Source organism: Ailuropoda melanoleuca, chromosome 8 (genome assembly GCF_002007445.2).
Source record: "Ailuropoda melanoleuca isolate Jingjing chromosome 8, ASM200744v2, whole genome shotgun sequence".
NCBI classification, from domain to species: Eukaryota; Metazoa; Chordata; class Mammalia; order Carnivora; family Ursidae; genus Ailuropoda; species Ailuropoda melanoleuca.
Genome location: NC_048225.1, coordinates 3,628,531 through 3,646,720, shown reverse-complemented (window position 1 = coordinate 3,646,720; position 18,190 = coordinate 3,628,531). Strand labels below are relative to the sequence as shown.

At 38.9% G+C, this 18,190-nt stretch overlaps 1 protein-coding gene across 8 annotated transcripts in view; it reads left to right on the top strand.

Annotated features, from left to right (window-relative positions):
- The first annotated feature begins 42 nt into the window (after window positions 1-42).
- KBTBD3 (kelch repeat and BTB domain containing 3) overlaps window positions 43-18,190 on the top strand; it is a 34,785-nt gene continuing 16,637 nt past the window's right edge. For 2 of the 8 annotated variants that reach the window (XM_019802888.2, XM_034665684.1), the window contains exons 1-2: window positions 43-268; window positions 13,019-13,099. The gene's annotated coding sequence lies outside the window, so the exon portion shown is untranslated. Of the gene's footprint in view, window positions 269-10,483; window positions 10,570-13,018; window positions 13,100-18,190 lie in introns of those variants that run through there. The other 6 variants (XM_011228836.3, XM_034665686.1, XM_034665682.1 and 3 more) reach the window with 5 other exon arrangements.

The following is an 18,190-nucleotide window of genomic DNA, read 5'->3' as shown; positions in this document are numbered from 1 at the left end:
CTATCCCGGCCCCGCCGCGGTCTGTAGGAGAGATCGGCTAGGGGCGGAGACGGAGGCCCGCCTCTGCGCTCGGCGCTCTGCGGCAGCGCGTGACGTCACGAAGGGCGGGGCCGCCGGGCGAGCAGAGGGAGGGACCAAGGCCGAGAGTACCCTAGTTACGCCAGTCACACTCGGAGAAGCGCTAACGGGACAGCAGTCCAGGCCAATCGCAGTCAGGCCTGCGGAGGCAGCGAGACTAGGGTGGAGACTTCGGAGACTGCAGTTGCAGGTGGGTGAGCTCTGGGGTCTGAGGAGTGGGATGGCAGCGCCTGGTGCTGGGGGGCCCGCGGAGAGGGGACCCCCGGGGCTTGGGCCGCCCCTCGGATGGTCCGTGTGCGGGGGGCGAGGAGGGCCGTCGGCGGCGGGGAGCGCGCCTCTCGGGGCCCCCGGAGCTGCGCCCCGCGGCGGCCCCGACCTGCCCTCCCCGCCGGCCTCGGGACCCGTCGCTGCAGCCGTGCGGCGGCCCGGGCGCTGGGGGCCCTAGGAGCGGCGGAGCGCACTTAGCTCAGCAGCCTTCTTCGGGCGCTCGGTGCCTTCGCTCGGTTGTCTTGCCAGGCCTGACCGAGGGCCGTCCTGATGCCTCTGGGGGCCTCCAGAGGACCCTGGGGGCCTCTTCTGGGGAAGCCCTCGTGACCAGAGCTCCTGCGGGTACTGGCCTCTGCAGAGCCGTGTCAGTGCCCAACTTTGCGGTAGATGAAGTGCCGTCCGCTGAGATTGAGCCGGTCCCCTCCGTCCTTCGGCTGCCAGGGGACGTAAGCCGAGGGCCAGCAGTAGCAATCCACACAGTGGCCTAAGGATTATTTCCACCCTCTTTAAGATGGCTTCTATTCTGTTTTTTATCTATGCTTGTTTCCGTTAACTTTTCCTGATACCATGAGCCCCTTCCAGTCCTTTGCAGGTGGGTGGAATGCCGAACACAAAACACAAATCCTCAAAGGGATGTAATGTAAATTAGTGCCTTGATAGATCAGCTTGGGTAATACTTAAAAAGCCTGTGTCAGGGGCCTATGTAAGATGTGCTTGCCACCTGCAGAGAGCTTACAATCTGGCAAGGCCAAGAGAACATGTACCAAAAACCCGCATTAAGTGACAATGTGAAGGTACATAAAGTATAAGGCATCTACTAATACTCGTATCACCAATGATCACAACTCCGCTCTCCACTTTCAACTTTACGTATCTGAGCATCATATAATAACGTCTCCATTCTTGTTTTCGAACTGATCTTTATAATTTCACTCTTCTGTTTCCAAAACACTTCTAGGTACATTGTCACATGTTCTGTGCAGTAGTAATGATTGTTACCGATGGAAAATTTGAGATCAGAAAGAGAAATTTGTGGAATTATTTCAACACAGGTTTAGGATTCATAGTTCATTCTTTTAGCATTGAGCTAAGTAAGCTCTGTGTCTTCATCTGTAGAGCCTCGTATAACGTAGTGGTTATTTGTACTTGTTCTCTCTGCCTAGAACATTCTCTCCTCCCGTCCACATTTCTTGTTCCTCTGTGTCATTCAGGGCTCAGCTCAAATGTCATACCTAAGAGACTGTCTCTGTACAACAAATCTAAAAAGCTCACTCTCCCCACTCCCTTCCATCCCCAAGCCTGGTACTATAGTGGACGTTCTTTTTAGGTTTGCTTAATGGAATCCCCTCCGCTCTCTACTTTGTAAATTCTTACTTGTCCTTCAAGGCTTACGGCAGACCCGACCTTTTCTTAAGGACAACCCCAGAATTTTTTGTGTCTTTTTTAATATTCTCTATTTATTTGGCAACTATTCTTATACTGCCTTATGACATTTATTATCCCAAATTATTTATATGTGTTATCTTGCAAATTAGAATGTAAACTACTTAAGAGGGAATTTAATGCATACCTTACCTTTTACAAATGGTATACAAATGTTTTGATGAACTTTTACAATAGATTTTACTCCTTTTATAAGCTAACACTGGTATTTATATTGTCTACCTTTAATTCCCTCATTTTTTTCTTAAGGAAATATAAAGTGTGCCAAAGTATATTCGGTAAGCCCAGACATCTTATTATGATATTTTTATTGCACTGCTCAGGGGAAAAAGAGGACTGAACTGTTAGAGGTTCAGCAAGTTTGTGAGTAATAGCCATCTTGCCAGATCCTCTCTCTCGCTTCTTGGCGGGATTCTGAGAAACCTGTGTTCTTTTTTCAGTTCCACCACCAGTTATCAGTTATTTATCTTTGGGTAAGTCACATAACCTCTCCCAGGTATCAATTTCAGTGGAAAAGCATCAAATGAAATACTCTAAGTTTCACTGATTTGTGGGGGGAGAGAGAATGTTCATTAGCTTCTTACTGGGTCACAACTTAAACTTTATTCCATTGCAAAGCTTACCTCTTTAAGACTTTAATAAATATTTCTTTAATTCTACCAGTTACCCAAGAAAGAAACCATGTTACCTTTTTCCCCCTCAATTTGCATATCCAATCTATTCTCCGTTCTGTTGGTTCTGCTTCTAAGCTAGAGCTAAAATCCATCTAAATTGCTCTATTTCCACTGTTAACACTCTGGTCTAAACCACTGTCATCTCTCACCTGCAAGACTGATTTGTTTTCTAGCCTGCAGGAGAAAGGGGAACATTGTTTTCCAAGTTCCCCTGGCCATAAACACTCCTGAAGCAGCCTGTCTTCAGAGCTAGGTCCCCAAGTCCGTGCCCTTAATCACTGCACTGTATGGGCTCCTGACTAGACTGGGTAGGAGAGGCCAGCAAGATAGGAATCCTGAAGAGTGTTGTGTCACAGCAACTAGAGATGCGTATTTCAAGAAGGGGGGACTAGTAAGCAACATAAGTACTCCTCAGAAGTTAACTAGAACTTGGAGAGAGAAGTTAGCATTTGACTACCAGACGAGAGTGCAGTGTGGTGACACTAACTTAGCAGGTTGTAGGGTGAGAGAGGACTGGACAGTAGTGGGCTCAGATGGCCACTGGACGGAAAGCTACTCCAGACTTTCTGGGTCGGGGAGTGGAAAAATGGGATGGTCACTAGAGGGTAATGAAAGTTCAAAGGACAGATTTTTGTTTGATATTTAAAGGTGGGAGATACTAAAATGTGTCCACTGATGGAATCTGTCCTTGGAGTGGGAGAATGTGTTGATGCAGGAGAGGGAGTAGTTGTGTGGGTGTGTGTGCACTCACACTAGTCTAGAGTGTATTCCAGAGTGGAGGACCCTTTCTCCCCTGTTTTTGGGTGTATGCCCAGTATCTAGAATAGTGCTTGCCAAAATAATAGCTACTCTGTAAACTTTCTAATATTTGTTGAATAAATGAATAACTTGGACTCCATTTCTCTTACCTTTTTTTTAAAATTAATTCTTCACACAACAGCCAGAAAGATTTTTAAAAAAAATAAATCAGATCACGTCACTGCCCAATGCAAAGTCTTCCATGGTTTCAACTGCACTTAGAATGGAATTCCAGCTCCCTGTGGCCTATCGGGTCCTGCAGGAAGTGGCACCTGCCTTCTGTAGCCCTACCTCCCCAACACTCTTCTCTCTCGTTAACTTAATTCCAGTGATGCTGGCCTTCTTTCGTGTCCTCAAACTGAAGGACTCCTTCCCACTTTAGGGCTTTAGATATGATTTCTCCCCCAGCTTCTTACCTTGTCATCATTCAGGTGTCCACTTAATGACGTTTTCTCAGAAAGACGCTCCTGGATATTGTAGTGAACGAGAGCAAGAGTTCGGGAGCCACACCACCCTGTTCCAGGTCCCTGCTTACCTGCCATATAACCTTGAGCACATTGCGTAAGGTCTCAAAGCCCAGGTCCCCTTCCTACGAAGTGCAGACAGTAGCAGTATCTGCTTCCCATGCTATTGTTGAAGATCAAGGGTGTATGAAGCACGCAGTACGGAGGAAGCCCTATCTAAGTGTTACCACTGTTACTCCCGGAAGCTGAATATCCCCACTGTCCATGTCTATTCCCGTTTCCCAGCTGTTTCTTCACAGTATTTGTCATGATGTCTAATCTGTCAGTCTTCCTCACTAGATAGGAACCGCCAGGAAAGCAAGGATCCCGTCTGCCTCTCTCCTCCATGCTCTCCTGTCTAATTCCGTACCTGGCATACAGTTAGCAGTCTGTGACAAACACTAATTAGAATAGGCCAGAAATCATGCTCTATTTTAAAACTCCAGTGACCAAAGTCGGATCACCGGAAAGCCTGATGGAATCAAAGCCCAGACCAGTCACACGCGGCCTTGGTTGAATATTCCACTCCTGTCAAGAGGCACATGCATTTTCTGTCATTACTGTGTATCAATCTCGTCAGACATGACAGTTGTACTTTTAATGACTCAATTATTTAATCAGATTTTAATGGAAGACATTAAAAGGAAGAACAGGACAACAGTTTTAAAAATTGATTCAGTGTTTTGAGCACGAAGGAGTTTTGTTGAAGCTGAGATGCAGTCTTAATAAATACACCATTGTTTTATGTGCTTCAAAGAAAGAAAATGCTATTTTTAACTATGACACAACTCCTTATCACTTGGTATTTTTCATACTTAGGGAAAGCCCTTTTAAAACTTTCGTATATCACCCTTGTACACTCATAAAAAGAAAAACATAAGCAAAATCAGCTGAGATGCTCTTAAACTTTTTCACATTCAGAGTCCAGTGCTTCGAATTCACTTTCAACTCAGAATCTCAAAGTCCATGTTTTTCCACATAATATCATTCTCTGTTACTAAGAGCATTAGTGATGCATCATTTCTTAAATGATATTCATTATTATCTCCAGGGCTGTCTTTTAAGACATGGATACCCATTCTTCACATTTTGATGCACAGTTTGATGCAGATAGGGACAAACAGGTCATGTCGCTACGTGGCCAAAAGCAAGTATAAGACACCTGTCAATTTCAGATATGTTTATGTGAAAAAATGCATCTTAAAGTTACAGGAATATTATATTGAATTTGCAGAATATTTGTAGAAAAAAATTGCCAAGATTTAAGATTTATTTTAACAATAATGTTGCTAAGTACATGTTATTACAGTGCTCGCTTTGGCAGCACATATACCAGGTAGATGTTATTACTGAGTTTAACCATTAATATTGATATACCACCTGACAATATTAATTTATTATTCAAGATATGATTTAAGCATAACAACAATACAGTGTATTGGTATGTCCACTTTGCTCACAAGGAAGCTAAAGCCTCAAAGAGCCTCCATATGGGTCACAGTATAGTGATGGGCCATTTAGGTCCCTATTCCCACAGTTCCAAGTCCTGAGTTCTTTGCTGTTTGCAAAATACACTACTATTACGAGTACAGATGTACTCCAACCAAATTTAAGAAATGAAGATTTCAGCTTGGATTTTTCATTCTGTATAGAATATATATGGCAGGCTTTATCTTTTAATAGCCTCATAAAAGTGAATATCTTATATATATTTGAGAATACTTATTTGGGGATACTTAAAAAAAATTTTTTTTAAAGATTTTATTTATTTGAAAGAGAGAGAGAGAGTGCACACACACAAACCGGGGAAGAGGGAGAGGGAGAAGCAGACTCCCTGCAGAGCAGGGAACCCAATGCGGGACTCGATCCCAGGACCCTGAGATCATGACCTGAACTGAAGGCAGATGCTTAACTGACTGAGCCACGCATGTGCCCCGATACTTAAAAATTTCTAGTAAAGTTTGCTTTTTGTTCTAATATTTATAGAAATAAGGATTACTTTATGCCTACATCAATGGGTTCAATGAACAGTGAGCCTCAAAAGTGACTTAATCCAAATTAAACAAATTAAATAAGATCCAAAGTAAATACATATTTTTGACAATAATAAAGTTAATTAAAGTGTTTGTGGTTGAAATTTCTTAAATTTACTTCAAGACTTATGTCACTATGTATGTACAAGAAATACAGTTTTTATCCTTTTGAAAGTCCCAGGTTTGAGTACCTTTTAGCTTTTTTGTTTTACATTCAACTTCTTTTCTAAAAAACTAGGAGGAATGGGGCACCTGGATGGCTCAGCCCGTTGGGCATCTAACTCTTGCTTTCGGCTCAGGTCATGACCTTAGGGTCGTGGGCTCAGGCTGCACACTGGGTGTGGAGTCTGCTCGGGGTTCTCTCTGTACCACTGCCCCTCCTGCTTGTGCTCACTCTCTCTCTCAAATACATAAATAAATCCTTAAAAAAAAAACTGTGGAACTACTTACACTAAAAAAGAAAACAATGTTTTCTTTGCAATTTTTAAGTGTTTTGAATAAGAACAAACCTGGGATATCAAAATAGTTTCTAAATTGAATTTATATTTCATGGTCTTTAATTTTTATTTTGAAATAATCACATATATACAGGAAGTTACAAAAATAGTATAAAGTGCTCCCACCTGCCCTTTACCCAGTTTCCCCAAGGCTACATCTTACATAATTATTGCCCAAAATAAAAATCAGGAACTTGACATTGGTGCACTCTGTGGGGACAGTCCTATGTCATTTTATCACACGTATAGATCCCTGTAACTAATCAAGTCACATTATTACAGATCACTGCAAACGTATCCCTGGTGTATTCCTGCCCCCCAACCCCCCACCACATTCCTCAGTCCCTGGAAGCCACTAATCTGTTGTCCATCTCTATCATTTTGTCATTTCAAGAATGTTATAGTATATGACCTTTTGAGATTGTCTTTTTTCACTCATCATAATGCTCTTGAAATTCATCTAAGTTGTGCTGTACATCAGTGGTTTGCTCCTTTTTAATGGTGGGTCGCATTCCATGATATGGAGGTCCGACAGTTTGTATACACAGCCACAAAGTGAGCGACATTTTGGATGTTTACAGTTTTTGACCATACAACTACAGGTGCTATGAAAAATCATATACAGATTTGTATTTCTCTAAGATAAATGCTCAGATCAGTGATTACTGGGTAATATAATGTGTGTTTAACTCCCCCCATTTTTATTGAGATATAATTGACATATAAATTGTGTTAGTTTTAGTTGTACAACATAATGATTTGATATTTGTAAATATTATGGAATGAATACCACAATAAGTTTAGTTAACATCCATCACCTCACAGAATTTTTTCTTGTGCTGATGGCTTTTAAGATTTACTCTCATAGCAACTTCTGAATATAGAATGCAGCATTGTTACCTGTAGTCATCATGCTGTACATTACAGCTCCAGAACTTCTTTCCCTTATAACTGGAAATTTGTACATTTTCACCTGCTTCACTCAGTCCCCCATCCCCCACACCCTCTGGCAAACAACAACGTGTTCTCTGTTTCCATGAGGTTTTTTTCCTTCAAGATTCCACATATAAGTGACATTCTACAGTATTTGTCTTTATTATTTCACTTAGCATAATGCCTTCAAGGTCCATCTATGCTGTCGCATATGGCAGGATTCCTTCTTTTTTATGGCTAATGCTCCATTGTGTTTGTGAGTGAGTGAGTGAGTGAGTGAGTGTGTATTTCACATTTTCTTTATCCATTTATCAATCCACAGACATTTAAGTCGTTTCTTTATCTTGGCCATGCTGCTGTGAACGTGGCAGATGGATACCTCCTCAGGATAGTGATTTAGTTTCCTCTCAATTCATATCTAGAAACTGAATTAGTAAGATCATATTGTAGTTTCATTTTAAAATTCTGAGGACCCTCCATGCTGTTTTCTATATTGGTTGCACCAGTTTTCACTCACACCAGAAGTACACAAGGTTTCCTTTTCTTCGCATCCCCAACAGCACTTGCTATCTCTTATCTTTTTGAGAAAAACCATATTGACAAGTGTGAGTTTGCATCTCAGGGTTTTGATTAGCCTTTTCCTGACGATTAGTGACATTGAGCACCACTTCATGTACCTGTTAGCCATTTGAATAGCTTTCAAAAAATGTCTATTCACGTTCATTGCCCATTTTTAATTGGATGATTTGGAGTTTTTTTGCTATTGAGTTCTAGAAGTTCCTTATATATGTCGGGTATTAACACCTTATCAGATGTGCAGGTTGAGAATATTTTCTCCCCATCTGTAGGTTGCCCTTTCATTTGGTTGATCACTTACTTAACAGTGCATTAGTTTTGTAGCTGATGTAGTCCCACTTGTTTATTTTCTGTTTTGTTCCTTGTGCCTTATATTTCATATCCAACAAAAAAAATGTTGCTATTACCAATGTCAAGGACCTCATTCCCTACTTTTCTTCTAGGAGTTTTGTGTTTTTTTGTCTTCTTTTTGTAGTGGCCTTATCTGGCTTTGATATCATGGTAATGCTGGCTCAGTTGGTTAAGCATCTGGCTTCAGCTCAGGTCATGATCTCAGGGTCCTGGGATCAAGTTCTGCATCAGGCTTCTTGCTCAGCAGGCAGCCTGCTTCTCCCTCTGCCTGCTGCTTCCCCTGCTTGTGCCCCCCCAACAAATAAATAAAAAATAAAGTAAAATAAAATAAAATAAAGCTACAGGGAGTCTCTTGTAGGCAGCATATCATTGGATCTTGTATTTTTTATCTATTCAGCCATCCTGTGTCTTTTGATTGGAGAATTTAATCCATTTATGTTTAAATTATTAATAGGTAAAGACTTACTATTGCCATTTTGTTAACTGTGTTCTGTTTTATAGATACTTTGTTGCTTCTTTGTGGTTTGATGACTTTTTGTAGCAATATTTTGTCATTTCTTTGTCATAATCTTTAATGTGACTACTACAGGGTTTTCCTTTTTGGCTACCATGATGCTAATGTAAAATATATTTATAACATTCTATTTTAAGTTGGTAACAACTTAATTTTACTAATATATAAACTTTAAATCTTTACTTCTCCCCTCACAGTTTAGGTTATTAATGTTTCAGTGTGTGTGTGTGTGTGTGTGTGTGTGTGTGTGTGTGTGTGTATATATATATAAAATATGTTTTTAAGTAATCTCTGCACCTGAAGTGGGGCTCAAACTCACAACCCTGAGATCAAGAGTCACATACTCCACTGACTGAGTCAGCCAGGCACCCCTCAGTTTACATATATTATATATTATGTATCCAAAAATAAATTATTATAGTTATGGTTATTTTTAATGTTTATTTTTTAACTTTTAAACTAGAGTTGTAAATGAATTATATAGTCAAGAATGCAATTACAAAATAGAGAATCTACTTTTGACTGCATATTTACCATTATGAGTTAGTTCTACAAACATTCATATATTTTTATGACGTTAATTAGCATCATTTTATTTCTTCTTGAAAAACTACCTTTAGTATTGCTTGTAAGGCAGATGTAATGGTGATGAACTCCCTTAACTTTCATTTGTTTGAGAAAGCCTTTACCTCTTATTCGTTTCTGAAAGACTCCTTCACCAGCTATACTATTCTTAGTTGACAGTTTTTGTTTCTCTTTCAGTACTTTGAATATATCACCTCATTCTCTCCTGATTGAAAAGTTGCTATTGAGAAATCTGTCCATAGTCTTATGGGAGGGGAGGAGGTCCCTTGTATGTGATATGTCACTCTTTTGCTGCTTTCAAAATTCTTTGTTTTTGACTTTTGACAATTATAATGTGTCTCTATGTAGCCCTTTTTGGATTCAACCTATTTGGGGTCTTTTGGGTGTCATTACTCTGATATCCATTTCTCCCCTCACGTTCAGGAAGTTTTCAGCCATTCTATTTTTATTTTTTTTTTTTATTTTATTTTTTTTTTTATTTTTTTAAAGATTTTATTGATTTATTTGACAGAGATAGAGACAGTCAGTGAGAGAGGGAACACAAGCAGGGGGAGTGGGAGAGGAAGAAGCAGGCTCTCAGCAGAGGAGCCTGACGTGGGGCCTCGATCCCGGAACGCCGGGATCACGCCCTGAGCCGAAGGCAGACGCTTAACCGCTGTGCCACCCAGGCGCCCCCAGCCATTCTATTTTTAAAATAATTTCTGTCCCTTTTCCCCCACTCTCTTCTCCTTCTGGGATTCTTACAATGTACATTTTGTTCTTTAGATGGTGTTCTATGAGCCCCATATGCTTTCTTTACTCTTTTTAATTCTTCTTTTTGCTGTTCTGAGTGGATAATTTCACATGCCCTATTTTATAGTTCACTAATTCTTCTGCTTGATAAAATCTGCTGTTGAAGTTCTCAATTGAATTCTTCACGTAAGTCACTGGATTCTTCAACTATAGGATTTCTTTTTTGTTTGTTTCTATTTCTTGTTGAACTTCTCATTTTATTATTTTCCCCCTAATTTTGTTTGGTTATTTGGGTTTTCTTGTAGTTCACTGAATTTCTTTTAAAGAAATAATCTGAATTATTTGCATACAGTTCATAGATCTCCCATTTCTTTAGGGTCAATTATTGGAGCTTTATTACTCTCCTATGGTGGTGTCATTGTTTACCTGATTCTTTATGATCCTTGCTTCTTTGTGTTGGTATCTGCACATTTGAGTAATCAGTCTCCTCTTCCACACTTTACAGGTTCTCTTCTCCTGAAATGGTCTTTCACCGGTCAGTTCACTTTGGTTCTGGACAGGTCAGCTGGCAGCATCCTTGGTCAGGTGGGGCTTGCTATCAGGGTCTATTTGGACAAGGCTTCTGCCTGAGCTCTGAGGTCAGGCTGGGTGCCTCTGGCTGAGAACAGTTGGTTCCTGCCCACGTGAAGCTATGGGACGGGCTCTGTGGCTGCACAAATTCTCTGGTTAAATTTCCTACTCAGGCAGGACTGGGTGCTATACTCAACAGCTAGGCAGGGCTAACAAATTTGCTTTCTTGCTTGAGTAAAGTTGTAAAACAGGCTCCATGACCCTTTCGCCTGATGGGGACCTGATTCCAGCAGAGCTGTCCACCAAACTCCTTGTTCAGACCATACCACCAGCTTTGCTCTGCAGATGGAAAGAGCTGCTGGCTTGGCTCTCTGCTCAGGTGCTGTTGTAAGCTTGGCTGTAGGTTGGGCTACATAGCTTTCCAGGCATTCTGGTTAGGCTTGCTCATTGGGCAGGGCTGGAGGCTACCTTCAGTGCCAAGCAGAGCTTCAAATTTGCTTCCCAGCCTGGGCAAGGGCTGTGTAACAGCCTCCACAGCCAGTTAGACTTGGTAGTCAAGGATATGAATCAGGCAAAACACCTGAGGACCTTGGCCTGATGCAGTCACCAGCTGGGCTCTGCAGATGGGCAGACACCCTGATTAGGCGCTCCTCTCAAGTGCTGCTGAGCTGCTCAGCTTCCCAGATGCTCTGGTCAGGTTTCCTGGTGGGGTGGGGCTGGGGGCTGCACTCAGCAGTAAGCTGAGTTAAGAATTAGCTTTCCTGCCAGGTAGGGTGGCAAAAACAGGCTCTAAGGTCAGCAGGGCTCATTGTTTGGGGCCTTGAATCAGGCAGAACTGCGCACCAAGTTCCCTGGTCAGATGGAGTCACCATGTTGTGGTTAGCTTTTTAAGAAACTTCCAAATAATTCCTGGTAGCAACATGTGAATGATACAGTATCTCTGTGGCCTCTCAATCATTTGATGTAATCAGTATCTTTTTATTAGCCATTCTGATGGATAGGTGGTGCTATTTCACTGTGGTTTTAATTTTTTATTTCCATGACTAATGATACTGAACATGTCTTCATGTGTTCATTTCTGTATTTTCTTTGGTGAAATATTCATGTCTTTTGCCCATTTTTTAATTGAATTGTTTGTTTTTTTACTGATGGGTTTTGAGAATTCTTTATATATTATAGATATTAATCTTTTATCAGATTTTGTTTGCAGATATTTTCTCTCAGGCTATAGATTGCCTGTTCATCGTCTTAACAGGGTCTTTCACAGAGGAAATGTTTTCAATTTTGATAACATTCAATTAGCATTTTTCCTCTGTTTTATGGATTGTTCTTTTAATATCATAGATCTAAGAACTAATGACTCTTTGTCATAAAGATTTTCTCCTATATTTTTTCTAAAAGTTTTACAGTTTTTACATTTTACATTTAAGCCTATGATCCATTCTGAGTTAATTTTTGAATGAAATGTGATATTTAGATTGAGGTTCACTTCTTTGTTTTTGAGTATCAGTTTGCTTCAACACTGTTAAAAGATTTTCTTTACACTATTGAATTGCTTTGGAATTTTGGTCATAAATTAGTTGGCTTTACTTGAATGGGGCCATTCCTTAATTATATATTCTGTTCCACTAATCTATGTATCATTCTTTCACCAATATCACACAGTCTTGATTAATGTAGCTATGTAATAAGTATTGAAATCAGTAGACTGATTCTTCCTACATTACTATTATTTTTCAAAATATTTCACTATTTTAATTTCCTGTCTTTCCATATAAATTTTTTGAAATATCTATGTCTGCGAAAAGATCTTACTGAGATTTTGATAGGAATTGTGTTAAACCTATATGTCAGGATTGGAAGAATTGACATCTTTACTATGTTGATTTTTCCAGCTCATGAACATGGCATCATCTCTCAATTTATTTAGCTCCCACCACCCTCTCTCTTTGTTATTGTAAATGGTATTATATTTTAAACTTTGGTTCCCATGTGTTCATTGTTGGTTTAATAGAAAAACCATTGATTTCATATGTTGGTCTTATATCCTGTGGCACTGTTGAACTCACTTATTAATTGTATGAATATTTTGTAGAGTACCTGGGATTTTCTACATAGACAGTCTTGTCATCTGTAAATAGAGAGGTAGTTTGTTTCTTTCTTTCAAATGTATATACCCTTTGTAGAATTTTCTTGCCTTAGTCTGCTGGCTAGGACTTCCAGTACTATGACAAATAGTAATAGTAAAGGTGGATAAACTTGCATTTTCATCATCTTAGAGCAAAAGCATTGTCTCTGCCATTTAGCATAACATTAGCTGTGGATTAAATAGATGTTCTTTATCAAATTGAGGAAGTTCTTCTCTGTTCTTTGTTTGCTGAGAGGTTTTCTCATGAATAAATGTGGGACTTTTCAGTGGTTTTTACTGTGTCAGTTGATATGATTATGTGATTTTTTTTTTCAGTTTTCTTCAGCAGTGGATTACATTGCTTGATATTTGAATATTGAACCATCCTTACACCCTGGGATAAACCTACTTGGACTTGTGCGTAATTCCTTTTAGATACTGCTGAATTATTTTTGCTAATTTTTAAAAATTTTTATATTTGTGAGGGATTCTGATATGTAGTTTTGGTTTTATCTTTGTTTTTGTATTGTCTTTGGGGCACCACGGTAGTACTGACTTATAAAATTACTTGGGAAGTGTTGCCTCCTCTTCTATATTCTGGAGGAAATTGTATAGATTTGATATTAACTTTAAAAAAAAACTTTTGGTAAATTTAATTTCCTTAATAGTTACAGGGCTGTTCAAACTTTATTTCATCTTGAGAGAGTTGTGGTAATGTGTGGGCTTTTTTGAGGAATTAGTTCATTTCATCTGCCCTATTAAATAAACATGTAGTGTTGTTTATAGTATTCCTTTCCTTTCCTTCTCATTATCTTCAAGGTCTGTAGTGATTCCCCTATTTCATTCCTGATATTAGTGATGTACATCTTCTCTCTTTTATTCTTTGTCAGTCTTACTAAGGTTTGTCTTTTTTATTGAACTTTTCAAAGAATAAGCTCTTTCATTGATTTTTCTCCCCAGTTTTCTATTTTCAATTTCATAGATTTCTGCCCTTTAACATTTCCTTTCATGTACGTGTAATGAGTTTATTTTGCCCTTCTTTTTGTAATTTCTTGAGGATAAAGCAAAAATTATAATACTGCCTAATGTAGATATCAGTGTGTGTACAGAATTATTTAAAAACAATTATATAAAAAAGGATATGAGGGAGTGTAAAGTGAAGTAAAAGAGTGTAAAGTTTATACACTTTACTCACGCTGGTAAAATGTGTACACAAGTATTGTCATAATATGTATTATACACACACACACACATGCACACATATATATATGTAATATCTAGAACAACCACTAAAAAGTCCATACAAAGTGATACACTCATAGCCACTATAGCCAAATCAGAATGTAATTCTGAAAAAGGTTCAAGTAACTCAGAGGAAGGCAGAAAGAAGAAAAATTTAAAAATTAAAAACAGAGGAATCACAGAAAACAACCAAAAAGCAGACCTAAGTATTAGCGTATCAATAATTGCACTAAATATAAATGGTCTATATACACCAAAAGACAGAGATTAGAATAGATTTTTAAAAAATGATCCAACTTTATATACTTCCTATAAGTCATTCACTTCAAATAGAATGATAAAAGTAGGTTGAAAGTCAAGGATGAAAATAAATATACTATCCAAGCATTAATTAAAAGTAAATAGGTGTGGTTATATTAATACTAGACAAAGTGGATGTCAGCAAGGAAAATTATGAGGAGGAATAGAGGAATATTACATGTTAATCCACCAAGAAGTCAGAGCAGACCTAATTGTCTAGGTACCAAACAACAAAACTGCACAATATGTGCAGCAAAAACTGACAGAACTGATAAGAAAAACAGACAAATGTACTGTTACAGCTGGATACTTTACTACTTCCCTGTCTTAAATTAATAGAACAAGAAGATAGTAAGAAATGACACAGAACTAAACACTATCAATTAACAGAATCTAATCAACGTTTGTAGAAAACTCCACCTAATGAAAGAACACACATTATTTTCAAGTGCTATGGAACATATATCAAGAGTAACCATATCTTGACACACAAACCTGAAATGACTTAAAAGAATTGAAAACACATAGACTTTGTAATTGCTCATTGAGGCATCGCTGTGAAGGCTACTTTAAAATTCTTGGTGGATAATTCTGACATCTGTGTCATTTTGTTGGTGTCTTTTGATTGTCTTTTCAACTTGATATATACCTGGTTTGGGATATACTGGATATTATAAGATTCTAGATCATATTTAAGTCTTGTGTTTTAGCCTTTTTTGACACTGCTCTGTTGGGTAAGTTCACCACCTTGTTACTGCTAGGTTGGGATGGAAGTCCAGATATTCCACCTCACCTCTGTGGACACCTGGGAGTGGAAGGCTGCTGGACAGAGTTGGAGTTAAAGTTTCCCCTCTCTGCAGCCTCAGATACCACTGTGGCTGGGAGAGGGAAGGGCACATCATTACTGCTCCCCACATGGTCTCTACTGACATCATGTATGGTGGCCTTCAGGCTTGTTATATCATTTTATAACTATAAAAGTTAAGAGTCTCTCACTATTTATTTGCCTATCAATGTTTGCCTGTTAACAGATGGAAGTTTTACCACATGGTATTGTTCTCTGATTTATTGATTTAAAGGCCCAGAAAGATTTGCTTTGTGACATAGACATAGATGCCAAATTTAGACTATTGTAATCATTTATCAAAATTTGCCTGCCTGCTGCGACTTTCTCCTTAGTGTGTTAACATGCTCAGGTTTCTCCCATCTCAAACAAAAGAAAACAAAATTTCCTAGAATCCACCTACTCTTCAAGTCCCTACCTCACTGAACTTTAAAAAATAATTTATACGAATTGTGTCCGTTATTCCCTCTTTAAGCTACTGTAATGTGGCCTCTCCTCACCCCATCCCCAAATCATCAGTGATGTCTTCTCAGTCCTTACCTTACCTGACTTTTCCTCAGCTTTGGATGATGTGTAACTACTCCCTAGGTGAAATTCTCTTCCTTTGCTTACCACCACCTCTCCTACTTTTCCTCCATTTGTGTCCCTGTTCTTTGTGAGTTCTTCCTTAGCCATAGAACTTTGTCACCTGTGTCTTTTGCAAATTGTACTTCCCGCTATATGTTCAGCTCATTTAGACCATCACCTGGTAGGTAGCTGGCCATACACAAATAATTCTTCAACTAAATGGTCTATCCCTTAAGGTTAGTTATCCTCAGTGTTCCATTCTTGGCCCTCTTCTTTACTAATTTTATTTCTTTTCCTTGATTGACTTTTTTTTTTTTTTTTACCCATTTTGGTGGCTTTGGTTATCTTGTGGATTGAGTTCCCCTATCCCCTTCATAAGCCTTCCAGCACCCTTTCTCTTTGGTAGCACTTATAATTATTATGATTAAATAAAGTCTACATATACAAAAGTATTCAAACCAAGTTAAGAAAACAGAAAATTTCAGCTTTTCTGCTTGGCCATTCTATATAGAGTAAACATGGCAGGCTTGAATTTACAACAACTTCACCAAATGAATACCTGTGTACAATGCAAATATATAAATTTGATACTTGAAAGTTTCTGCTAAGTTGTTTTACTTATGTTACTAGTCACAGAAATAAAAATTACTGTATACATATATCATTGGGTTCACTTTTGACCTGTAAACTATGAGCCTCAATAATTGATTTAATCCAACAAATTACTTATTTATACTGATATTAAAAAGTACTGTAAACCATTCCTCCCTTAATTAAACATTGTACAGGAGATCTTAGATACTTCTGCAGTAAAAAAAATAATAATAGGGGCACCTGGGTGGCACAGCGGTTAAGCGTCTGCCTTCGGCTCAGGGCATGATCCCTGCGTTGTGGGATCGAGCCCCACATCAGGCTCCTCTGCTGTGAGCCTGCTTCTTCCTCTCCCACTCCCCTTGTGTTCCCCCTCTCGCTGGCTGTCTCTATCTCTGTCAGATAAATAAATAAAATCTTTAAAAATAATAATAATAATAATATCTATAAAAATAGGAAAGAAAACAAGCCCCATTTTTACAAATGATGTTATTTTTATGCAGAAAACACTACAGAATCAACAGATAAATACTTAGATTAAGAAATGTGTTTAAGTTACTGGGATTAAAATTCCTATGCATTAACTAAAATAATCCTATTTGTTGTAAAAGACACATCTCAGTGGCCTAACATCATTTTATTTCTTATCCAAAAAGAAAACAAAAAACAAAAACCAGTGTTTGGATCTTTTAAAATTACCATTACTCATTATTCGTGCCAGTGAATGCATACCTTAGACAGTAAGCTCCATGACAATAAGGGCCACATCTTAGTCATTTACTGCTGGTATTTCTAGCAGAGTGATCTTTCTAAAATGTAAATCCATGGTGTAATGCCTCTCTGACTTAAAGTCCTTCTAAATAATCCTCTTTACCTCTAGAATGAAACCCAAGCCCCCCTCACATGGTTGGTACGCAGCTTTGCATGAGCCAGTCCCCGTTTACCACTTCAGCTTTATCTGCTCCATCTCTGTTCCTCAACATGGTGTTTCTCCCAAGGGGCTGTAATGACCCTTTCATCCATGCCTCTGCACTTACAGTTTTTTTCTCTCAGAAACGTCTTTCTCACCTTCTTTGATAATCATCTTTTATTTTTTCTTTAACAACTCAAGTACCATCAGAATGTCTTCCTCTATCCTCTCCCCTCTCTGCTTTCTCTGCTCCGTCCTTCTCACCCCTGAGATCAAGTCTGAGCTTTGTCCTTCCTTCCTGCCTCCATAACACTCTTCATATCTACTAAGATGATCACTTGTTACTTCTTTCTCTCCCCATCAGCCTATGAGCCGGCAAAAGCAGGGACCCTGTGACTCCTTTATCTTTAGATGCCAATGCCTGCACAGGTGTGAAGCCCAAAAGATACTCAATAAAAGTTTATAGAAGAGGGAAGGTCAGAGTGGAGGCAGTTCAAGTGAGAATGTTAAGAGATTTATCTCACAGAGTGGCAGTAAAGGGTGAAGAAAAGGTAGTGGTTTTAAAATAAATATGCCTGGTGACGGAGGACTTCCCAGTGCCTAGCTTGGGGAATATAGAGGCCATTCATCGCCATTCATCTTGATGGGAATCCAAAGAGAATGGAATTATGGCAAGGGGATGAGAGTGATATATTACTTAAACTTTGCTAGTTTCCATTGGTAATTATGACATTAAAGAATTGAAAAATAGAGATATTTTTAATGCCCAATAAAATATGTATTTTAAAATTAAAATTAAATTGTATGTATAGACACACACACATACATAATCATATACAGAATGGAAGTGATGTGAAACGAGTATTCAACATCTAGCCATGTCTCTCCCAGACTAAATGGCTTGGAGGCCAAGGTAGTAATTTCTGCTTTATGTTGTCCCCTGGGGATCACAGAGTCTTGTCAGCACCAATAATCCTAAACTTTGAGATAACTTTTAAAAACCAAGAAGAGTCTAAGATTCTATGAGATAAATGTATCTTCCCTTCAGTATCTA